This window comes from Alligator mississippiensis, chromosome 1 (genome assembly GCF_030867095.1).
Source record: "Alligator mississippiensis isolate rAllMis1 chromosome 1, rAllMis1, whole genome shotgun sequence".
NCBI classification, from domain to species: Eukaryota; Metazoa; Chordata; order Crocodylia; family Alligatoridae; genus Alligator; species Alligator mississippiensis.
Window position 1 is genome coordinate 116549013 of NC_081824.1, and position 25659 is coordinate 116574671.

General features: G+C 45.6%; 1 protein-coding gene across 1 annotated transcript in view; it reads right to left on the minus strand.

Moving 5' to 3' along the window:
* SLC2A12 (solute carrier family 2 member 12) overlaps positions 1-25254 on the minus strand; it is a 105689-nt gene extending 80435 nt beyond the window's left edge. Inside the window, exon 1 of the mRNA XM_059713247.1 lies at positions 25198-25254. The gene's annotated coding sequence lies outside the window, so the exon portion shown is untranslated. The remainder of the gene's footprint in view (positions 1-25197) is intronic.
* Positions 25255-25659: the final 405 nt, after the last annotated feature.

Consider the following 25659-nt stretch of genomic DNA (forward strand, 5'->3'; position numbering starts at 1 on the left):
CCCAGCTGGGCTGTGTGGGGGTTGGGCTCAGTTTGGAACAACAGTGACAGAGGCAGGCAGGCAAGTTCCCCCTCCCTGCCTGGCATAGGCAACGTGTAAGGTGACCATGGCAGGGCATGCGCCCTCTCTGAGACTGGCCTCCGCCAAAGCTGCTGCCAGCTTCTGCAAGTGGTTGCTGTTCACCACCTGCCCCTCTTGCTGCCAACATGGCCAACAGCATCTGTGGGCGGTCCCTGCTCGCTGCTTGCCACTGCCCCACACCCCCACCACCACTGCCGCCAGTGTCTGCGGGCAGTCCCCCCTTTCCTTCATGGTGTCCCCTCAGTCTCAGGAGACACCAGTCGTTCATGCTGCCTAGTCCCCCTGGGTGTTCCCTGCCAGCCTGGGAATAGGTATGGAGAGGGGAACCCCACCCACCCATAGCCACTGCTACTGTCCCAGGCTGAGACCAGCCCCTGTGCAGCCCAAGTGGAGTGGGACAGGAGCTACCATCACCGCTGGGACAACAAGGACAGTGGGGATAGCAGAAGCAATGGGAAGAGGGAAGGGGAGTGGGCATGCCTCTAAGCAGTGAGAGGAAGAGGGGAGGATTTTTACCTGCTTTTGGGACTTAAAATAATCCCCAACTGCTATACCTATAGCATGGCCTGCTTACCCTGGTGTTGGGCAGGGGAAGGCTGGGAATAAGGTATATAGCCACCCTGCAGCACTCTCATGCCCCCCTTTGCAAAACCCTGGATCTGCTTCTGTTAGACCACACAGACTCCTTGTCTGATCCTACTGCTAGTCTTTCCCATGGTCTGGCTTTTGTCTTATCTACATTCAGCTCAGGAGACTTTCTTCTCCAGCTTAGCTGTGCATCAGGAGGGTGGACATTGAGGGCACAAAAGAGAGATGCCCCCTGTCCTCAGCAGCAACATTTCACCTCTGCATTTATGGGGACAGTCCTGATCTCCCTGTAGCACTAGGCTTGAACATGTTTAGTCACAATTTTGTCAGCAGTAAGAGCTGAAGTGGAAAGTAGCATGCTCATTGAGGATAGACCCTCTGGTGATTCTGGCTGTTATGCTCTACTAAGTCAGATTTGGGTAGATTCTTACAGGGTACACCCCTGACATAAAGATCATTCCCTGCTAAATGTCAAATCCATACTATAAAGCACAAGGGCACTATAGCTTTTCAAATAAAACATCACCACTTATTTTTAAGATGGATGATGCAAAAATGGTGTTCAGATATGGATTAAACTTGCCAATATTTTTTATTTTAATTTCAGCCAAAATATTTGAAGTTTGTCCAGATCAGAAGCAGCTATGGACATGGCGTTATAAAGAGAAGTGGTTTATAAGGACAGTACTACCACCCTGTCCTACAGTGCTGCATAGGGAGCGATCCTTTACAGCTCCACCCTGTGGTCATATTGGGAAATAACGGCAACTGCCTTAAAGAGCTAAAAGAAGCTTTCTGCAATTTTGCAAATCTTTCCTTTGCTGGATCTAGCCTTATGCTCAGACACTACAGTGGGACATGCTTTACAATTAATGCAGAATATTAATAATGAGCAGAAAAAAATGCTCACAGGATCAAGCTCATAATTAACAGATTTCAGCTGTTTAGAATCATGAGGTTCTTGAATATCAGTAAGAAAAGTAATTTGATGGTTTGGGCTGCTTAGAGGCATACCAAACTGAACAAACATTCAGCTGTATTTAATGAAAGTGCTGGTTTTGTGGACCATAGGCCAACGGTCCACAAAATCAGCATCTTCCCTTTAAGGCATCTAAAGTGCTGGCCACAAAACCAGCACTTTAGATGCCTTAAAGGGAAGAGTATTTTTTTCTTCCACTAGATGTCACCAACACCATATTTTTACAAACTACAGGAAAAATATCCTATAACTCCCTAAGTTTTGAGCTCATGAATAGATATGATACGTGGAGTATGTCTACATTGGAAAATTGACTGACCACTCTCCTGGAATAACCATTCCATCATAGATATTTCAGAATAACTTATAATGTGGATACTTCATGCCAAAATAAAAGTCTCTTTATTCAAGAACAATAGTTATGTTTTAGAAGCAGGTGAATTATTCTGAAATAAAGTTACTTTCATTCCAGATTAGAGCATCCACACCAGAGAATTAGTCTAAAACAGCTAAATTATACCAGAACAGTAATGACAGCTAATATATTCACTTGGTAAACAAAGCCTAACATTTCTTCTGGTTTTTCATACCAGTACAATTTACAGTTGTAAATCAGTAGTGCAAATAGGGGAGGGCAAATGGGGTATCTCCTCCCCCGTAGGGGTAGGTAAGATTTCATACCTCTCCCCATCCTGCTCTCCAGTGATGAACATAATTCCTACCCCACTACTCCCCAGCCTCACCCCAGGCACCAAAAGGGTTCCCTATGCCTCTATTACAAATAGTTATATAGGAATGATCCTGCCCTAAGTAAGGGGTTGGATTAGATGACCTCTTGAAGTCTCTTCCAGCCCTACTTTTCTATGATTCCATAAAAAAAGAAGAATGTAGGCTACATGACAGAAAGTACCTGTTAACTGAATCCTTGAAGCTAGATTCTCTGTTCCTCCTTTGTGTAGTCAGTAAGAAAAGGTAGGGAACACAAAGGGTGTTTTGAGTGGAGGTAAGTTAAACCCACTTTTGTGACTCTCTAGTACTGTCCCTTTTAAGCAGAAGATAGAGCAAGGTGATGCATAAGAAACTGGTTTAGAGAGATATAAGCTTACAAAGGCAAAAAGCCTACTTTATCAGATGCAATGAATGGACTTGCAAAAAATAGGGGTTCTAAATAGAAAGGAATTTAAATACAAAGGATGGAAGGAAGGGCATAGAGGGGTGGGTGAATGTTTCTATTAAGATATAGAGAGGCGGGTGAATGTCGTCTAGGGTCCTTTAATTTGTTCTGGCTTACCATCACCCTGTATGGAGACTTATACTGGCAGAGAACAGCTAGGGCATAATACAGTCCACTGACACCTACAGATTTAGCCTCCTGACTTTCCTTTGGCACATTCCTTACACTATACTGTGTAGGAATATTTGAGCTAGGTTTAAATAAACGAATTCAGGTACCAGTAGCAGTATAGTTGTAGTAGGACAGAATTCAACAGGAGCTCATTTATCCTACTTTAGAAACTAGTGTTTCAGCTTGTGCTGAGCTCTGACTTGCTGTTGATAGATTGCCAGCTTCTGCCTGAACTACCATAAGGCTACTACTATAAGCTTCCTTATAAAGATTGATATGGTTTTGTAGACACTGTTGTGAATATACTCTGGATTTACTCATTGAGAGCCTGGAGTAGTGCTAGCAGAGCCATTTCACCAGCTCTGTAACTCCTGCAGAGCACATAACTAGGGCTGAGTGAATTTTCAGTATCTGTTTCATTTCAGAGGTGTTTCAGCCCATTTCAGCACCTGAAACACTGAATCCAAAACAAAACAGAAAGCTCCAAAACATCTCCAAAACAAAATGAAACAAAACCATCTGAAATGTTTCGGAAATGTTTTGTAATGTTTCGGAGGCGTCCCTCCGGAATAGTCTGGCACAGCCCCGCAGCCCTCCTTTTGAAGTGGCAGAAGGCTGGGGCTGGGTGTGGGATGGGGCTGGGCAGGGCAGCCATGGAGGCTTCTCCTGCAGCTCCCCTGACCTGGAGCTGGAGGACCCATGGGAAATGCCCCCATGGCTTCCCTGCCTGGCTCCATCTCCCACCCAGCCCCAGCCTCCCAGCACTTAAAAAAAAAAAAGCCCTGCACTCACCAGCTGCAGCAGTGGTGACCAGGGCCTCTGGGGCTCATGGCAGAGCTCCCCCCCCCCCAGCATGGGGTGGTGGGGGCAGCGGAAAATGCACCCCCCCGCCTTGGCACCTGTGTGGCAGCTGTCGCATCGCACGGGTGCAGCATAGCACAGCTCAGCAGGGTGCCGCATGCTGTCTGGCAGCTGAGGTGGCTCCACTTCTCAGCTGGAGCCCAGCATTGCTCAGCCCTAGCAGCCCCAGCTCCTAGACAGTGTGCAGCACCCTGCTGAAACATGCTGCACCCATGCCATGGGGCAGCTGCCATGCTGGTGCCAGGCAGGGTGATCCCCATGGTCCCCCATTGCCCCATCCTGCACAAGGGGGCTCTGCCACAAGCCATCAGAGGCCCTGATTGCCACAGCTGCTGCAGCCAGTGAGTGCGAGGCTTTTTTTTTTTAAGTGCTGGGAGGCTGGGGCCGGGCAAGGGATGGAGGCAAACAGGGCAGCCATGGGGGCTTCTCCTGTGGCTCCCCCCACCCAGGGAGAGGCAGACACAGCTGGAGGAGCTGCAAGACAACCTGCAGCCGCCCGGCTGTGCCTGCCTCTCCCCGGATGATCTGAATCTCTGAATCAGCACTGAAACAGCGTCGAAACTCGATCAAAACAGTGTCAAAACAGATTTGGCTAAATTAAAATGGAACAGTGATCCAAAACACTGAAACAAATCACTGTCTTCCAAAATGGCAAACTCTGAAACCAAAATGAAACAGCCTTTTTGCACAGCCCTAGACATAACCCCCATGCCAAGATATTCTGTGAGGGATGTTTAAGTGTCATATTAATGAAGGCAGTCTGAAGCTATAGACCAGTGGTTCCCAATCTTTTTTTTCCTCACCCTGCTGCTGGGAACAGAGTGTGGTGGTGGTAGCCTGGGGGTGGGGGAGCTCCCGGCATGCAGCGCAGCTCCTCTTTTCTGTGCAGCACTGCCAGCATTGCATCTGCGACCCTCATTTAGGTTGCGACCCAGGGTTGGGAACCACTGCTGTAGACACATTGCGGCCTTCCCAGATCATCATTGTGTTACTGTAGTTCTCCTTTCAACTCCCTGATGCAACGTATATGTCTTAGGGCTCCTGTTTCTGTGTGCAGACTCAGACAGAAAACTGCCTCATTGGCTGCCTTTAGGTCAGATGCAGCCTAGGTCTTTGGCTCCTTATTGGATCTATGAGGGCTAGAATTATTTTTTTTTTAATGAAAGCTCAAACTCTGGTAAGATCACATGACTTGAATGTATGGTACCCGAGGTATGGGCCCTTAGGACCTATGTTTTTATGTGGCCCTGCCTTACACCTCTCAAAAGAGTGTGCATGGCTTAGGTCATATGACAAGTAAGCCATTGGATAGGCCCAGTTGATAGAGAGTTATTTTTTTTTCCATAAGTAATGAAACTTCAGATTTTGGTGTACTTTTCCAGTGAGGGAGTAGGGCTGCCAGTGGCCTCCCTCACACTTCCTGCTGGTCTCTGAGATAACAGTCTAGAACAATAACTACTGTAGTCAGAAGCGTGTGACCTCCATCACATGATAAGGAAATTAATCTCTCTAGCCCTGACCAGGTCAGGTGACAGGGACCAAGGAAAAAAAGTGAATCTTTTCCCAGAAGTTTTTAAAACATTTAGCACTTGGTATCAGAGGCAAAGGTAGATGCCAGGTTTTGAGCAGCTTTGTATGTAACATTTTAAATTATCTAATGAGCTGCTTGTATTTTGCCAACTATTTTCAACTTCATGCTACTCCCAGTGCAGTAAAGTTCCTGCCCTATTCTCTCCCTGCTTTCAGCACCTCCTTCACCCTTTTGGACTTTCTTTTCACACTTGTTACTGCCCCTGCAACTGCTGTCTCCTGAGGGCCTGACATTGGCCACATCCCAGCAAAGGAAGTAGTGAGAGAAGAGGACACTTGCCTGCCTAGATGGCACCACAGGCCCCTCTAAGGCTAGAAGAGAACTACAGCTTCTCCTTGCAGTAAATATGTGAGAGTCCCGGTGACCTAAGGGAAGTGACATGTGCCAAATGCCTGGAAAACGTTGGAAGCCCAGAATGCATACATAAATCTAAGGGCATTTATACACATGATGATTTTTGCCATTTAAAGCAGACTAACGTCATCAATTAATAATTATAACTGACTTTAATTCACTTTTAAAGTGGCAAAAATTGCCATAATTAAAGCAGGTTGGATGTGTTTTAAATGTAAGGCAAACTAGGATAGTGTATGTCAAAACACCTAATTCACCTTAATTGCATGTATATTTAACCCGGGCTTACTAAGTGGTAATTAGTAATCGTTACCACCAAGTGGAGCTAGCTAGCTTTACAGCCAACAGCCCCATTTCAGTTCAAATCCTTCTCCTCTGAAAAAATTATAAAAGCACCTTTGTCTGTGTTGGTTTTGTTTTATATTTATTAATTATTACATACCACTGGGTGGGGCAAAGGGTGCAAAAGGGGGAAACAGGGATCTGATCTCCCCACTCCCACGAGTGCATTACGGGAAGAGATGCAAGTTCTGCTCTGCAGAGCAGGCAAAGGAAGCCTTCCATGGGGGAAGGGACCCCCCCACAAGACCCCAGAAAGCTCCCCCAGAGTCCCATGCCAGCTCTGGGGAGTGGGTGAAAACCCCTGTGCAGCCAGACTACCCCCAGTACTGCAGGGAGAGCTGACACTCCAGGAGGGAGGGTGGGATCATGACCCACCCCCCTGCTCCAGAGACCCCCAAGACCCAGTGCTAAGGATCCAAGACAGGCTTGTTTGTATAACAAGAGGCATACAAACATCACTCACTGTGGAGCAGGGTGGGTTTGGTTTTAAGCTCATGCTGCTGATTGATGCAAGCCCACCCCACCCTCTTGTTTTGCTGTCAAATGTATGTCTGTGTGTTTAAAGGACACTCCAGGGGCTGTACTCCTTTAATGTTTGGGTACAAGGCAGCTGCGAAAACCCTGAGTTATAACTAAACCAGAAATGCCTGCCTGCTGTAGTCCACTTCAGCTTGCCTTAAAATGAGGCATTTGGTATGTAAGCAGAATGTAGCCCTTTACGCACAGACCAGCAATGGATATAAACAGCTCAGCTTAATAACCCTTATATAGGTAGTACCTTACATTGCACAGTGCCCTGAAATACAGCTGTCCTTGCAGAGCAGCTGTCTCTGGGGTGGGACATTGCAGCAATTAGTTATTCAGAAAAGCAACAAGGTGCTCTTGAACCCAGAGACTGAACCATTCACTTAAGCTTAACTGAGTGCTAATGAGCAGTAGCTGGCCAATCTACCAGGACTGCCTCATTCAATCAACCCCATAAACCAGGGGCTTTCAACCTTTTTAAAGAAGTGTACCCCTACTGCCTCAAAGTTTCACCTCATGTACCCCTTTATATTTTTCTCTTTTTTTTAAGGGGCAGGTGGTTGGTACAGATTGAGGCCCTGTAGTGAGGGAGGGAGAGAGTGGGGCAGGGGTAGGGGTAAGCACTGCACAGCTGGGGCGGAGTGCAGGATGGAGCTGCGAAAGCAGTTTGTCTGCGGAGGGAGCTCCCGATGTTGTACGCACCTCGGCAGAGACCCAAGGGGCACGTGCCCCCCCAGATCTGTGCATGGGGTGGAGGCAGCTGCTGCTGCAGGCTGGATTCTGCACCCCGCTGCTGCTGCCCCAAAAGCCATGCGACGCCATGTGCCTGCTGCCACAGTGTGGGCAGGGGACAGACACACACAAGGACATAGACACCAATACAGACACAGACTCAGACACAGACACACAAGCAGACACATACACAGATGCAGACACACACACACAGACACACACAGGTGCAGAAGCACACACAGACACCCCCCTCCCCCAGCAGGTAAGTGTGTGTGGGGGGAAGCGTGGAGGGGGGAAAGATTGAGAATGGCGGGGTGGGCGAGGAGTGTGTCTCTGCCCGCTCCTAGGAGCAGGGCTTGGGGCGTGAGGACAGTGGTGCCCCTCTGTGGGCTGCACATGCACCGCCGGGATAGCCGAACAGGGGAGGTTCACACATTGTGGCTACCACTGCCACTGTCCCATGCCACTGCCTCTGCCACACCCCACACCGCTTTCTCACGGCCTGTCACATGTGCAGCTCTGCGGGCTGGTGACAGACCTCACTCCTGGGCAATCACATGCCGCCTGTCACCAGCCCGCAGAGCCACATGTATGACCAGCCATGAGTAAGTGGCACGGGCTGCAGCAGCAGTGGTGGTGGTGGTAGTGGCAGTGGCTGCTGCATGTGAGCGCCCCCCTCCCAGTCCGGCCGGCCAGGTGCTGTGTGTGCAACCCGCAGAGGGGCACTTCTGCCCCCCCTCCCCCGGCCCTACTCTTGAGAGTGGGCACAGAGAGCAAGCTGAGGTGGTGGGTAGGGAGGCGCTGCGGTGTACCGTGTGGGGCTGGTGGCACCTGGCGTGCCCCTCCCCCTCCCCAGAATAAGAACCAAAGTATGGGAATGCACTGGGGGAGATGCCACCACTATGCCGCAGGGCGTGCTCCTTCCCCACCCGTCCATACCCCCTACGGCCTTTCTAAGTCTCCCTAGGGGTATGTGTACCTCCAGTTGACAACCCCTGCCATAAACTGAAAGTTTTTACTCCAAAGAACCACCTATGGGGGCTGCCGGAGGTTTCAGGGGCTGGCAGAGCCCTGGAGCTGGGTCCTGAGCTGAAGTTAAGAGCTAGGGCACTTAAAATAAGGTGTCTTAACTAAATTGACTTAAGTTAAGCCACATTAGAGCATACACGCACATAACTCCTTGACATTGTGGCAGCCCTCCCCTGAAGAAGCCCCTGGACACAAAATTAACTAATGTAACTCAAGATAATACACCTCAGAGGTGTATTATCTTGTGCCATATTTAAATCAACTCTGCTCCACATATTTGTGCATGCTCTGACAGTTAAATTGACTTTAAAAAGTTAAGTCAACTTAACTGTCAGAAACACACACACACATGTTAGTACATGTGTACATACCCCCAAGAACAAGAAAAATTAATTCTTGATTTTTTCAGTGCATAAGGGACCCTGGTAGAGAACTGGAGAAGGTGGCTGCAGAGCTTCCCAATGTTCCTGGAAACAAGTGTCATTGCAAGAAAATGAGAGGGTAAAATTCTCTGCATGACTATCTAAGCTCCCACGACAGGGAAACTAACCTTGGTAACCCTGACCCAAGTCACCTGACTGGAACAGGACATAAAACACAATTATTTCTGGCAAGCCTACATTTCACACATTTATTACTGGACTGGGTGGGAAAAAACAACTACTTAGCACCTGCATACTCTAATACCTTTCATCTTCAAAGCACTTGGCAAACATTAATCTTTACAATAGAGGATGGGAGCTAGCAGGTCCTGAGGATCAACCAATACTATATGTAGCAGCATTAACCTCTGCAAGGAAGTCTGCATGTTACAAGAGAATACATCAGAAAGTATTGATATCCTGTGGTCTGTCATCAACCCCTATCAACACTGCCTCGGCTCTCTGCTGCCTAGAGACAGAAATGCATATCATGAGAGCAGAGAGGATGGAAGCCTGGCATGTAGAGGAGCTGCTGTTTCCCCAAAGTCTGAAGATTCATTTTGGTGTTTACATTTGGTAACCCCTCGGTCTGCATGAAGGGAATAGCAACCTGACTTTTCTGGGACAAGATGAAATGTGTCTATACTGTAATAGGGTGAGAGGTGGGAGGATGACTCTAGCTTGGGTAGCTTTAAACTAACTAATGTGATGATGCAGCACCTCCTTCAGTGGAGGCTAGCCACCCAGGGAAGTACCGTAGGGCCTTGCAGGCTTGAAGCCCAGTCTGTCCTGTCTTCACTAATATTGTTATCCGTGCCAGCTCAGTTAAGGGTACATCCACCCATGTAACCACAACTTATATAGATGCACTGAAGCTAGCCTTATGATACACAGATCACAGGGTAGCGTGGCAGCATGGAGATCAGTGTAGGCTGCAAAACCCTTCCAAGAAGCTGAGTACACTGCTAGAAGTCTCTAACAGAGTTAGTTTAAAGTTAGTTCACTGATCTACATGAGGCTTTGTTGTAGGACATAGGAAACCCTAGACCTCATTTCTCTATGCCTACCCACACGTCCTGACTATGGCGTAGATCTACTTTGAGTCACAGCAGGGACTGGGATTCAGGATTTCCCAGATTCCAGACATGTGATCAGACCACATCATGCATGTTTTTTTAACAAGGAATCAAAATGGTTCTGTAATATAGCACTGACTGAAGCCAAAGCTGGCAGGGAAAATATTCTTCTCTCAGGCTGCAAACACACATTATACTTGTGTCACCATAAAAACCCAAACAAAACCCAAACAAAACACCCTTGCCCCTTGTTGTGCTCCAAGTGCCCAAAATTGTTTGTGCAACAATGCCTTGGCTGTGGTTGAACAGATGCAGCCCTCCTGCAGCTGCTGGCAAACCTCCAGAATTGCACAGACTCAGAAGTACATTCAGGCTTAGATAACAATGAGCTGGTGCTTCCAGCCACCCGCTTCCCCCTGCCATGTGTAGCATCCCAGCCAGCAACTCCCAAGACTAGGGTTACCATATTTCCAGTTCCAAAAAAGAGGACACCTGTCGCTGTGGGGGGGTGGGGGGTATATGATTTGGGGGTGGAGCAGTGATATGCCCATGCCCTGCCTCTGCCCATTCCATTGCCTCTCACACCAAAGCCACAGCCCCCACACCCAGCCCTGCTGGTGCCCCTCACTCCTGACCCACAAATTGCTGGCCCTGCCAGTGTCCTTCACTCCCAAGCCACAGTACCCTACCACCCTGGGTCATGCTGGTGCCCCTCACTCCCAACCCGCAGCCCCTTTGTCCCTACAGGAGCCCCTCACTCCCAATTCACAGCCCACTGGTTCTGACAATGCTCTGCACTCCCAACCCACAGTCCATCACATCTCAGTGCCCCTCACTCCCAAGCCACATCCCTTCAGCCCTGCCAATGCCCCTCATTCCCAGCCCACAGCCCTCTGCTCCCCCAAGCCCTGCAATGTCTCCCAGCTTCCTGGGCCCTGCAAGCACAGGCACGGGCCCCAGTGCCATGCAGTAGAGGTGTGCGAAGCTTCAGTTGCCGATTTGATTCAGAGAAGATTTGGCACAATTTGGAGGCCGAATCACCAAATCTGAATCAAATCAGGAGACCAAAAAAACCTCCAAATTGATTCAGAGCCTCTGAATTGATTCGGAAAAGATTCGGAAAAAGATTCAGAGATTTGGAAGGCAGTCTTTCAGGGAAATGGAAACTGAGAAGAGGGAGGGAGAACAGTGTGGGGAAAGACTGACATCTGTAGCTGGCTAGTGACTGTGGTCATTCCCTAAGTCCCCTTCCAATCACAGTGCTCTGGGAGAAGGACATAGAAACAGTATATAAGACTCTGTCTACAGCCTTTCTGTCCCTTTTGTGAGCTGTTTCTGCCTGAGCAACAGCATCTGAAAGGCAGTACTGGACTGGCTTGGCTTCCTAGTCAGTCTCCTGCTAGTTTCTGTTCTTGGAAAGGATTGAATACAACTTACTAATTAAACTTCCCTAGAATCCCTCCCCTTATCCCTATCCAATCCATTTCTTTCAGCTTATTCTTCCCCCACAAACTTCTTATTTCTTCTTATTATTTTTCCCCCACACACACTTTAAAAGAAAGGTGTGTTTTCCCTGGCAGTGTGATCCATCACTGTGCAGGAAAGCACAGTGGCAGGGGCAGGAGAGGGCCTAGAGGGGGTGGGGTGAGGGCTGCAAGTTCCCCCTGCCCTACCCCACCCCACCCCACCCCACATAGATGCATCTTCTTTCCTGGCAGTGATGAGTCTTCTGCTGCCAGTGGGAGCAAGCAGGTGGGAGTAAGACCTGTCCCTGCACCTGCACTACCTTGCCTAACACCAGAATAGCCACCAGAACAAGAATAACAGTTTCTTCCACCCCCATTTCATCTCCCAGCATAAGGCTCCCAATGCCAGGGGAGGAGCTGGATCTGGAAGTAGGGGACTTGAGCACCCTAGCAAAAGAAGTTCTGGGGAATGAGGGGAAATCTGAGTTTGTGCTCCACAACCCTTAAAGTTCTAGAGTTAGGTCTCCTTCTTCAGAAAGCACCTCGGAGGAGGTTGAGGTTGAGGTTGAGGTTGTAGAGGCAAGTGGCTCAGCTGAGTCAGCTCCTGATGTTGTTGTGCCTCTTCCTGCTGAGGAGGGGAATAAAGCAGGATCCCCACCCTCAATCCAGAAGCGGAGGGTAGTATAGTGTGGGATGATTTTGAGGTGGTAGATGATCCCAAGTATGCTATCTGCCAGCACTGCTGAAGGCAGATCAGCCACAGCAAGGAGGCAAAATACTTCACCACGGTGATGCGACTGCATCTCAGGAAGCAGCACCCCCTTGCCCTTGCTCCTCCTCAGCCTGGCACCAGTGAGAGCATGCCCAAAGGGAAGTGCCTTTCTCACTCCAAAGCCCCATCCCCACAAAGCAGAAGCAGGCCACCCCGGAGTGGTGGGGGAAAGCCGCAGACAAAGTGGGGCACATTCCGAAGGCGAGCGAAGTCACCCAGAGCAATGGGGAGATGCTTGCTGTGGATAGCCAGCCCTTCCCCTTAGTTGACTGGCCAGGGTTCAGGTGGCTCATGGCACTCCTGGCCCCAACCTACCAAGTGCCTGCATGTACCACCTTTATCAGGATGGTAGTGCCCTCCCTGTATGAGGCATGCAGGGAGTACTTGAGGGAGGAGCTGCATAAGACAGGTTCACAGGTAGCTCTGATCTTCACCTTGGACATCTGGAGCAGCCTGAGTGGAGATCATTCATACCTCTCCCTCACAGAGCACTGGTGCAATCAGCCAGGCCATCAGTGGGCTCTGCTTCAAGCATAGGTGATGGATGAGTCCCACGTGGCAAGAGAGATTGTGGTGGCCATGAACCACATAGTGCAGGGGCAGGGCGAGCTCCCCCATGGGTTCATAGCCACCAACAATAGGGCCAATATGGTCAAGGCAGTCCATGATGCCAACTTTGTTGGCATCCAGTGTGTGGCACACCAGTTCCACCTCATAGTCAGGGACCCCTTGGAGTGGGACAGGGCTGCCAGTGATGGCGCTGTCACTACCACCCTGCTGATTTCAAAATGCAGGAAGGTGGCAGACTTCTTCCACCACAGCATCAAGTGGGGCAAGATGCTGTGGGACAAACAGGCAGAGCTGAGGATCCCACAGCACAAAATCATGCAGGAAGTGGAGACTCAGTGGAACTCCATATACCTGATGCTGCAAAGGCTGGTGGAGCAACAGAAGGCCATCCATGAGATGGCCTTGTTCGAGGAGATTGGGATCAGCAGCCCCCTTAACAAAGCAGCGTGGGATACCATCTCCCAGATTGTGGTGGTCCTCAAGCCCTTTCTCAAGGCCCCTGAGACCCTCAGCACTGGCGATGCCCTCCTTAGTCAGGTGATCTCCATAGTCAAAGAGCTTGAGAACCAAATGGAGAAATTCCAGGGGATCAATGTTCCTGGATGGAGCAAGCCACTTTCACCAGAGGTGCATGAGCTGGCAAAGTGGCTGAAGGAGGGCTTCAAAAAACAGCTGGATCGCTTGCTGTCCAGTACAGTCCACGTGCTGGTGAGCATGTGTGACCTGAGGGTGAAGGGGAGCATGTGCAGCACCAAAACCATCAATCACTGGATGGAAGTGCTGGTGAACAAAGTCAGGGAGGCAGAAGTGCAGAGGCATGGGGACATGAAAGAGGGAGATCCACTTACCCGTGCCAGTACTCCAAGCCAGTCTGCTCCACACCAGCTGCTGCAAATGTGGCCCAAGGACATGACTTCAATGTTGGAGTCCAGATACACTAGACCCCAGACTCAGGCAGGTAGTGGAGAGGCTTCAGTAGCTACCTATCTTGCTGAGGACGTGGAGCTGCTGGACTGTTACCCCTTGGCCTATTGGGCAACCCTCAGCCAGATGTGGCAGGATCTGGCCATGGTTGCCTGGGAATACCTGTCCTGTCCACTGACCAGTGTTCTAAGTGACAGGGTGTTCAGGATTGCTGGGGATGTAGTGACACCCCACCACACCCCAGGATCCACACCTCCTTGGATCCTGGTTTGGTGGAGCAGCTGGTGTTCCTGAAGGTGAACCTCCCACTGCTGGGGTTCCCCAAGTTCCACCTGCAGACAGAATGACTGCCACCCTCCTCACTCCATCTGCATCTATTTCTGTTTGGTTTTTTAAAAACCATTTAATGCCCTGCTCTCAGAGATGGAGACAGCATTCACTGCATCATCAGTCAGCAGGGGAAGAACATGTCCCTGCTGAGCTTTTGTGCCAGGATGAACTTGGAGGTATGGGCTGGGGCTATGGGGAAGGAGGAGACCCCAGGTCCTGGGCATGACCTAAAACTGCACCCGGCCAGGTTCGGGAAGCCTGGTGGAACTGCTGGTGGTGCGGCAGCCCCAAGAAATGCCAGAAACAAGAACCTCCCTGGTGAAAGGTGAGTAGGCGCAGGAGGCACCTGATAACTTCCAGTCACCGCACAGTTCTGGCTGGGGAAAGCCCAGACCTGTAAGATCTTTGAGGGGCCTGAGGCTTACTGGTTGCAGTGGAGTTGTGAGGGTGAGAACAGGGGCTACTATCCCTGCAGTTTTCATCCCACTGCCCCTTAACTAACACACAAATTCACACGTCACAAGTTTTACTTGTCAGCATTTTGAGGTGCAGTTCCCCAGAACCCCCTACACCTATCTCCTTGAAACCTGGCAGACTTCATGCCCTCAGAAGGGGCTACCACTCCTCCTGTTTTCATCCAAATCATCCAAAAAATGACAAAGTTAGAGGTATTTCAGGGATTCCCCATTATAGTCTATGGCCTAATCACCGAATCTCTCTGAATCAGTGCTGAATCTTCCAAAGCCAATTCCACTAAATCAATTTGGGACAATGATCCAAATCTCTGAATCAAATCACTGTTCTCTGAATCAGCCGAATCTGAATTGAAATTGAATACTTCCCTATTTGCACAGGCCTACCATGCAGCTCCCTGCTGCGTCCAAAGAGACCCCCCCGCCGAAGAGCTAGGCACCTCCCCACTGCCTCCACTGCCCTGCTGCAGCCCCAGAGCTTAGACACCTTCCCTTAGTGCCAACAGGCACCCACCCCCTCGCACATCTATCCCCTCTACAGACCCTGCCACACACACACACACACACACACACACACACACACACGTGCAAGCATCATCCCCTCCCCCCCACAGCCCCTTGGACAGTCCCAAATCCCTGCCCCTCCAACCCCTGCCCCCCACAGACTTACCTACATCCAGCTGCCAGGGCTTCTCCCATCACCCTACTGGCCAAATGTGTGTAAGCCCTGCCTCCAATCACCCTCCCCCCAGCCCCCCTCAGCCCCAAGCAGCTCCTTGCTAGGACAAGCCAGGAAAAACTTTGAAGTTGAGCTGACCAAACTCTCAGACATTTGCTAATATTTAAAAAAAACCCTGCCCAGACAGAGATGGGAGAGCCATGCCTGGGAAAACCTAGAAGTATGGTAACCCTATGCCAAGACAGATGCAGTACTCCAGAAGACCCAGGACAGATCCTGGGCATGGTAGGTGACAGTCCACTATTCCTTATGGTTTTGGGAGTGAGCTGTTTAGTGTATATGGGGATGGCTGCTTCCCTGTGGCTCTGTAACTCTACCAGGCAGTCCCTGACACCCTGACCAATGGCCTGCTCTGTGGGCACTGAGGAAAGGAGCTGTCCCAGTCATGGACGACTGGTGCTGCCTTAGTCAGGGGGGGCACATGCCCCCCCCACCCGGTGACCTGTCCTGCCAACCCAGGGGGGTGTCCCCCCTGGCAATCCCATAACAATTTATCTGTGGCGGATCACTGCAATTGCTGTGGCCACTTCCAGGAGTGGCTGCGGCCGCTTCTGGGAGCAAGCGCTGGCTGATCACTGCAGCTGCCCCCAGAAGTGGCCACAGCCACTCCCAGAAGTGGCTGCAGTGATCGCAGCGATCGGCCAGCACTTGCAGGGGAGGCACCAGCACTCTCAGACAGTGCATGTGCACCCCCATGCACCCCCTACATGTTGCCACTGGTTCCAGTGCAAGCTGTCTCTGAGGGAGTCCCCACCTAGGCTGAGGATTAGGAATCCAGCCTCTCCCTAAAACAGCTGATGGTAGTTTGGATCCAGACCCCCAGAGCCAAGCAAAACCATTGCCCTCACTGCTGCTTCCTTTGAGCTCCTTGCCTCAAGCTGCAGCAGGGGCTTGCTCAGTCTCATTTGAGGCAGTCTTGCCCTTGCCCTTGCCTTTGCCTTAAATTGGTGGCAGTGGGGCCAAGGTCACACACATTGTTACTGGCATACCCAGTTTTTCAGCATCCTTCTGTGGTGGTGATTGATGTCATTCAAGTAAATTGACAGCTTAACACCTCATCCACATCCCTCCCAGAAACACAAACTGAAGTGGAGACACTTAATAAGCCCTTGGCCTCATGCCGGGAGCTACAGAAGTGTTTTGTTTTTTTTAATTTCCTTGCTGTTTACACAACAGGCTTACTCCCTTCCTCAGGTCTCTAGGGAGCTCATGGGAGAACAAATTTAGTTGTCACTTTCATATGGAAATAGAATAGTGGTGAGTTGCAACTTTTGTTTCTTCATGCTATAAAGGCATCAACAAAGAAAGCAATAAACTCTGCTTTCTCTGCTTTCATGTTGTACACCTGGAAATACCAGGCCAGATTACAGCCCAAGTACATGGGCAGAAATAGATGTCTAGAGAGCATGCAGGCAGGGGGAGACTAATGCCAGCATGAAAAAGGATATGCTGGCCTCTGTTGCAGGGTCCAGCTGCTCCTGGATCTCAGAAGCAAGGCAATAGAAGGAGGAAGAGAAATTGTACTGCCATTGTAATTAACCCTTGACTTAAAGTGTTGTCATATAGTCCTTGCCCTACTCTGAGGAGTCCAGTAAAACCTTTTTTAAGAAAAATGGATTTTAATTGCTGGTGGAGGTTTTCTATTAAAATGTATAATCCTGACTCTGGAAATCTTTTGGGCTGCAGGTCCACATTTAAAAGGAGAGGAAAAAAAGAAATAAAGGCAAAAGTTTTTGTTCTAGGTAATCTGGCTTTTATGGTGTATCTTTTCATTTAAATAATTGGGCAGTTCTGTATGCTCCTGCGGTGTGGATTTTTATAATAAACTAGAAAGAAAGCACTCTGGAGAGAATAGAGCTTCCTGGAAATACCATTTTGCAGCCACATGACTCTTAATATTCTTTTAATATCCTGACTCTGTCATCAAAGGTTCTTTGTCCTTCAGCAAGGAGTAATTTGGTTATAACATCATACCTTATTTAGGATGGTTGCAAAAGATTAGATTTACAGAGAACGGAAGCAGAGAATTTAAACCTGCAAAGATAGACATTCTAAATTTAGGAAGGATAATGGAAATCACTGTACTTAGAGCTAAAAATTGGGACAGATAGCACAGTGGGGACAGATTAGCTGACAGCTATTTGCTTCTACAGCAGGATTTACCATTTTACCTCTTACAAATATAAGGGCCACATTTTATTTTCAGTTATACCTACATTAATTTGAATTAGTTCCATTGGCTCACTGGCACCACTATAATTTGCACTGGTATAAATAGCAGCAGATTTGGCCTTATTTTTTTTATTCTTTTATTTTTATAAACCAGAAAAATTCCAGAGCAAATGGAATGGGAAATTTGCTTTCTTTCAAGCAAAGAGTAGGCATTCAAGCAAAAATTATGAAAAAGTGTGCCTGGAAAATTCATAAATGGCACAGAGCTTGGTGGACACTGCAGCAAGTTTCATATATGAATTTAAAGTTATGCATATTGGAAAAGCTTTTCATAATCAAGAAGGATGGGATTTATGCTGGAAATTATAACATTACTCCTTGTAGTAGAAATGGTGACTATGATTATAACATGAGGGATGGATGAACATTAAGATACATAGAAAAGATGCGTAATTAAATATGCAGTCCAATGGGTAGGAGCATATTAAAGGGACACTGTCTACAGTGTTAGAAATTATGAGCCAGATCTTTGAGTCCTGCCAAGCTGCTGTCAGCACCAGACCTGATGAGAAGGTTCTTAAAGTCTACTAGATTATAGGCAAAAGGAGAGTAAAGATTCACTGTACAGACTTACTGAATTTGGATAGTCTAGGTCAGTGTTTCTCCACCTTTGTAGTCTTAAGGCACCCCATGAACAATGGCAGCTCTTAGTTTAAACTTGATTTTTAATACAGAAAAATATAGAACAATTCTTTAGTTGCAAAGAACTCAGAAAGACTACAACAGGTCAGAGCGTTTTCAACACTGTGAATTCATATTTGATATCTCTGGGTTTATCTTGTGAATCATGTTTGCACCCCTAATAGAGCCAACTTTGTGTGGCACCACATAGCACCCTTAAAATGATCTCAAGGTACTCCAGGGTGCCTTGGAACCCTGGTTGAGAATTACTGGTCTAGGTTCAACCCTATCCTACCTTCTGCCTGCTTTTAGACTAATATGGCTAATTGCCTCTCTTTACTAGAGTATATTACAGATACAATTATACAAAAGTAGTGTTATGTTTGTAAATATTAGAAGGACTTACAGTATGTGCTACATAAAAGCTAAAGTTCTCTGCATGGCAGAAAAGAAACAATGAGTAAGTCTTTACTGTTTCAATTAACCCGTCCTTATTGAATATGTATAGGGCCAGCGACTATAAATAGGGACAAAGGGGATTTCCCAGGGTAGGGTTAGAGACACAGAAATTATGTTTTTTTAATTATAATTTTTTATTACTGAATTACAATTGCAGTGAATAACTGTGTGACAGATGTATAGGTGACAGGGGTATAATAGAATCTGCCCTGTTTTTATTCAGTTACAGTAAAGAAATGTTTGATATTAAACCAATAAGGAACATATATTACAACCATATATATAATCGCAGGTATCCGAATGACTAAATGACTATGCAAAAATTACAGACATCACCAGTGAACAATGGTCTATGCCTACATGGGCACAGAAAATGGAGGTCTTGAGCCCTAATATAGGAAATGGTGATCATCATTTTAAATACCGTAGAAATACCAGTAGTTTCTTCAAAAAGGCCCCTGTTAGAGTGAAATCTCTTTCACTTGAAGAGTTAAGTGTATTAAAGAGAGGCTAGTCTCATAGTCACAAGTTAGAAAAATAGTTCCCTTCCTGTTGAACATAGATACAGTACTGGTTTGGGGATTACTTAGAAATGGAACAAAGATGTTCAGCAGTTTGGTTCAAATATGGATAAAAGCTTGGGGGGCCAATTCCAGCTTGCCTGCTTGCATTTACCCTAGTTTTGACAGGATTCAGGATTTGTCTTACTGAGAATGATTGCCTATTAAATAGAAATGCCTGACTAAGAATAAACAGCTATCTAGGATTATAGCAAATGTTTATTATGGATATAATTTTAAAGTGATATCCTGGATCTGATTTTCTCTTAATTATACTATAATATACCACATAAGTATATTATATAATTAGTGTAATATAAAATCAAGAGATTTACAGGCAATAAATTAAACAGGAAATCAGTAAGATTAAAATCAGGCATATTATGTTAGTTTAAAATTGTCACTATGTATTAATTTGATAACTTAATCATAGCCAAGTAGGTGAATGTGCCATATGAAAGCCCTGATTCTTTTTAGAAATTTCTTTTAGAATTTTTTTTCAAGAGAATTCCTAAAATGGTTATTAGAATAAGCTTCATAACGGGGAAAAAACCAGAGGTATGAATATGTTTACATACAAATTACTTGTATTTGATTTATGCTTAAAAATGAGACCCTTGATATATATCAACACTCATGCTTTCACCTTACATACTTTCATTTGAACACAAATGTATTACAAATCCCACAAAAAGCACAATTTGTTTTGGAAAGTTCTCATTTTATTAGTTATTCTTGTAGCAACACTAGGAGCCTTGGTCATAGATCAAGTTGCCACTACTAGGTACTGTACAAACACCAAACAAAAAGATAATCCTTACCCCAAATCCTTTACTTATTTATGTGCAGTCTAAGCAAGTTCAACATTTCCTTTTCATTATTCCCTGTTTATCCAACCAGGATGAAGCGAAAATTGTATCACATGACCAGTAAAATAGCACAAATAGTGTATAGGCAAAAGGGACATTTGCAAACAATCATTAGAAGGAAATATTGTTTGTTTCAACTCTGGAAAATATTTATTGGGTACATCTACATGTTATTTAATGCACTGTAGTTACTGCACATTAAATTTAGTACTTGTATAATCAAATACTAAATGAATGCACAGTAATTGGCATTACAGCACAAGAGCGCTGGCACTCACCTTTTTTAGTAATGCTAAGTAGCCTAATAATACTGCCCAGTAGGGTATTAGTATTATTTGTGCTGTGACACACTACTGCACAATATTATTAGGCTACTGTGCAATTAGCATCTTATGTGGACATACTCATTGTGGACCAGTTTGGAGAGCATGCTTTTCCATTAGGGACCCCCTCTGTTTTTGAATTGTTCCACTGAAAACAACCAAAACTTTGAATGAACAAGTGCTTACCAATGTATATGAGGACTTTGCAACCTGGCTCAAAATGAATAATAATTTTATTTCACAGAAACCCATAACAGTCGGTGAATCATGTGTGCACCAAATGTTGATTTACAGTACATTTATTAGTTTTTTAGTTTTATTCATATTTTTGAGCAGCTCTTATTGCCTGTACTCTCATACAGCATGACACAATCCAAATAAGAGGATAATGTGACTTTCTTACACTATTGGTAGAGTACAGTATTTGTGGGCACATCCACATATGCCCAGGGCTGCCCATTTGGTAATGCGCAGTCCCAGTGGCACACGGTTATTTTTAGATGCTATGTCATCATAGTGACAAACTACGGTGATGTAGCTCATAGCTATGGCGACATAGTGTCAGCATCACAGTTTGCCGATGCTATATCACTGTAGTGACAAGCTATGTTCCTGTAGCTCGTCACTACAGCAATGTAGAATTGGTGGGCACAAACCATGATACCAACAGTGTGTTTCCATAGCAATGAGCTACATAGCTTGTTGCTACGGTGACATAGCATCTCATGTAGACACACCCAGTATTTCACACATTAAATACATCTTTATTGAGAATTCCATGGATAATTTTCTAATCAAATGCCTCAGGATCTAATAATGTATTGTTCAACTATCTGGCATTTTCTGTCAGCATTTTGCACCGTGGCAAGTTACTATGAGATGCAATGTTATAATAAATATGTATATGGAATTAGTTTAGAGCAAAGATGCAAGGTGGGAAGTGCTTTACTTATTATACTAATTCTCCATTTATTTTTTGTTGTAGATCAATGAACTAGAATTTGGTTACTAAAATGCCTTATAGGGGCTCACTAATAATCCATAGACTACGGGTTAAAACCCATAGCCTTAGAAGGTGACTAAGTAGACAGATGGGATAAACAGTCCAACATGAACTTGCAGAGATATTGGGGAAAGATTATCTCTAAATATGGTTACTCTCCGATAAAAGAAAAAAAGAAAAAAAAGGAAAGATTCTTTAAAGTCTGCAAGTCAGCAGGTACCATAGTTCACGACTTAATCATATTATTTTCAACAAATTCAGCACCTTCCTTATATTAAGAGAAACAGGCTGTGTCTACCCAAGATGCTAGCTGCACAGTAGCCTAATAATACTGCACAGTAGCGTGTTACAGCGTGGACAATGCTAATATGCTACTGCACAGTATTATTAGGCTGCTGAGCAGTAGGGTCACTAAAAAGGTGTTCACTGGTGCTACTGTGCAGTAGCTCTGGTTACTGTGCGTTTATTTAGTACTCATTTATACAAGAACTAAATTAAATGCACAGTAACCACTGTGCATTAATGAACATGTAGACACATCCACAGTGTATTGTTATATTTTTCTGAAAGGCTTTTCAGATCTCCATGGAGACTAATTGGCACATGAAGGTGGCATTTCATAAAACTGATGACTGTATTGTGATTTGATAGAAAATTGTGTATGAAATTGTATACATAAATGTATTGGTCACATAATTCAGATCTTTGCTGTGAAATAGTAAATGGAGTATTACTTAATGCATTAATGTGAGACTGCATATAGTCTTGGCAAATCCATTGAACTTAAAAAGGATTTATCACGGAGGAAAAGTCTTACAAACTTTAGCCAAAGTTTATAAATTTATATTTAAATGTGTAATTAAAATGTAATTCTATTAGCAGAATGTCAGTTGTGCCTGAAGACTGCAAATGTCTTATATTGATAGTGTTTCTATTTGTTATACTGGATATATATACAGTCAAGAGTATGCTGTTTCACAAATAGTATAGAACAAACACAATATTTATGCTAGTTCCATTTGCAAAAGGCATGTTCAAATATTTAACCGTAAAAATTCTACTTTTCCCCCCAAACCTTGGTAGGGCAAGCCATAGATGAAACAGACATGTACCACTACAATGATTCCATCAGCTTTACTAAATACACAGGAAAAGCTCTATTTTCCTTCGTGCATCTAAATGGTGGGTTTCTAACTGCATAAGCAGCATTTTTGTTGGCTAACACCTAACTTGAAGTGTGCTGGTTAGAATAATATGTGGGACAGTCAGTGAGATCCACAATCAAACCTCCTTGAGCCCTTGCTCAGAACTCATTCTTCTCATTTCTTGGGCAAGAGCATTAACCACCCCACCTTTCAGGGCTAAAACAGCAGTGTGGCCTCTTCCTCTGGAATATAGCACCCATTAGTCATGAGTGGGTACTTCTATATGAGATGTTTACTGTGGAATTGACTAATTAGCTCCACAGTAAAGTCTCAGTGGGTGTGTCTACATGAGATGCTAACTGTGCAGTAGTCTAATAAAATTGTGCAGTAACATGCCAGGCAAAACCTGTGCTAACATGCTACTACAAAGTATTATTCCGCTACTATGAAGCTAGCATCACTAAAAAGCCATACGTTGGTGCAGTAGCACCACTTACTGTGCATTGATTTAGTACTTGATTATACAAGTACTAAACTACAGTGCATTAATGAATGTGTAGACGTAGCCAGAGTCTACACGTGCAGCTCTATTAGGCCGCAGTAAACTAATAAGTGCCACCCTAGGATAGTACTTGTCAGCACAAGTAGTATCCTACGGTGGTGTTATTTAGTGTGCCACAATGCACATATAGATGCTAGCGAGGCTGGCTGGGGCACCAAGGTACTTCCGTGTGGGGCCTGCCTTCCGGCTAGCCCCATACTGTAGAACCCTTGTGCCCGAACCAGCCCCTCTGCAGCATGTTGAGCTGAGTCGGAGGAGTCTCTGGCTGGCAGGCTAACCCCCGGGGTCCCCTGCCGACCAGGGTTGCTCCAAACTGGCCCAAAGTGATGTAGTCCTGGGCACACACATAAGTGTGGCACCCGGGAACAATAAACTCCAGTGCGAACTGCACCAGAGTTTATTCAGTTGCATTAATTGTAGGCGTGCCAGCTGAGTATAGATGCACCCACTAAGTATCAGTCTAAGCAGCTTGTAGCATATGCCCTGTCTACATGCACATGCTTACATATCCACACTGCAGGGATATTCAGATGGTAACCTGTAAGTGGTAAAAACTCCTTTTATGTGACTGGAAAACTGCCATAGAATTCTTCTCCACCTTCATGTGGCAACCTCTCTCCACGGGGATTTGTAAAACATGATAATAAGCTGTTTTTCTTAAAAACACAAATGCAACAACCTATACTTCATTTGCATTATCCTTTGGAATAACATATTTAACTATTAACAATGAATAAATAAATACATAAATAAATACATACATTTTATATATATAGTTTTAAGTGTTCTGGGCCAAATCCTCAGTTGGTATATGTCAGTATTGTGACTTAGTCCTGGTAAAAATTTGGCCTTTGATCTAAAGTCAAAATTAGTTTACAAAAAATACTGCATCCTCTTTCTCACTTATTGCCTGTTTAAAGCTGTTAATCTTGCTAACCTGGGTGCAAATCTTTTGCTCTTACTGATTTACTCTTTCCCTGTTGTTCTTTTTTTTGCTCTGTTATAAATATTAATTGGAAATAAGCATATCTCCAAAAGGAATGATGATGTATTTTCAAAATCTTTCAAAATTTACCGTTTCTGTCTCTTACTCCCTATTTGATATCTAGACTATCTAAAATAAAAGAGTATTCCTTCCTTCCTTCCTTCCATACCTTGAAGACAGGAGAATATAAGTGACTAATGTTCAGGAAAATAAAAATTGAGTTACAGCATTTTTCAGCCACAGCTATTACATGCTGTCAAAGTCCACTATATTTTCTAAAAACTCGATTTATGCTTTGGCAAAGTTTGGCTCTGGATCCAAAATTTGCAGCTGGCCTGTATCTTTCTAAACGATTGTATCTATAAAACTGTACCAAAACCCTCCTGAGAACTGAGAATGTACAGGTCCAAATCCAGACTCCTCTTTACTGTTATCATAACTCAGCAAACATGTCTCATATCTATGGAGTCATAATCACTTAAAATGAAGCGCACAGTTTTTCATGACCCTTTAAGACAAGATGTTCCCTTCTATAGAGCAGGTGGCATCTATGTATCATCTCCATTTCTCATTTCAGTGTAACTCAGCACAGACAGATATCAACCAAAATTGCATGTCATATCTCTCTTCGCTACAAATCTATACAAAAGCTATTTTTAGAATATATAGCTGAATCTAGATAGCATAGCTCTCAGCAGGGTGTCTACTGTGTATGATATATACAGTACGCCTGGGGAGAAGACAGCTGTGCAGCTGTCATCAGAGGTATGTATACATGTGAGTATGAGCTAATGGGTTGTTTCACTAAGAACAGCAAAAACTGTAATGGACATGCAATATGCCTATTGATCTATCCAAGTATATTATGCTAGAAGCCTGTCTGGACTAGTTTTCTAACCCTTAGAAGGGCAATATAGATATCATATCAAATGCTTTTCTGTTACTTTCAGAAAACAGGCTATGAGGGCAGACTTATAAGGACAGAACCGAGAATATTTACAAGCACTGAAAGGGAGGCATTGCAGTTTAAGACGTTCTGGCCCAGTCCTTCCTGCAAACATTTATGCATAGGGACCTACTAAAATCACAATTTTGCGTTTTTCATGGAAAATGTGAACTCAGGCACTTTCCACAGAAAATGGTAGGATATGCAATTTTGGCAGGCTTTCTGCAACCCCCCCCCCCCCAAAAAAAAAACAAAAACAAAAAAACAAACAAAAACAAACAAAAAAAACTTACCAGCAAGCAGAGAAAAGGGCAGGAAGCCCTGCAGTCTTGAAGCATGGAAGGGAAAAAGGGGGGTGAGAGGGGGCAAAGCGAGAGGCTGAGCCTGTGACGTGGGCTCAGTACAGATGCCATTCTGGGGCCAGTCAGGGAATCAACAGGGTTTTGGCGCCATCTTTTAAGCAGCCAGAGGCATGCAGCTGCAGCATACTGTAGCCTGAGGAGTACTAAGCAGGAATGAACAGTGAGAAGAAATCCTCCAAGACAGTCAATGCTGGACCATGGTTTCAACGTTGGACCATGTAAGATAGTATTCTGCAGGGATCTGGTATGTAGATGGAGGTGAACTGTTCTGTACCACTAGCAACGTGTCTCTGGATTTGTCAAGGAAAACCAGTATAGATTGACACTTGGAGTCTGAGGTGCGTGTGAAGTGAAAAGTTGCTGCAGAGGCTGGAGGTCAGTTCAAGATATAAG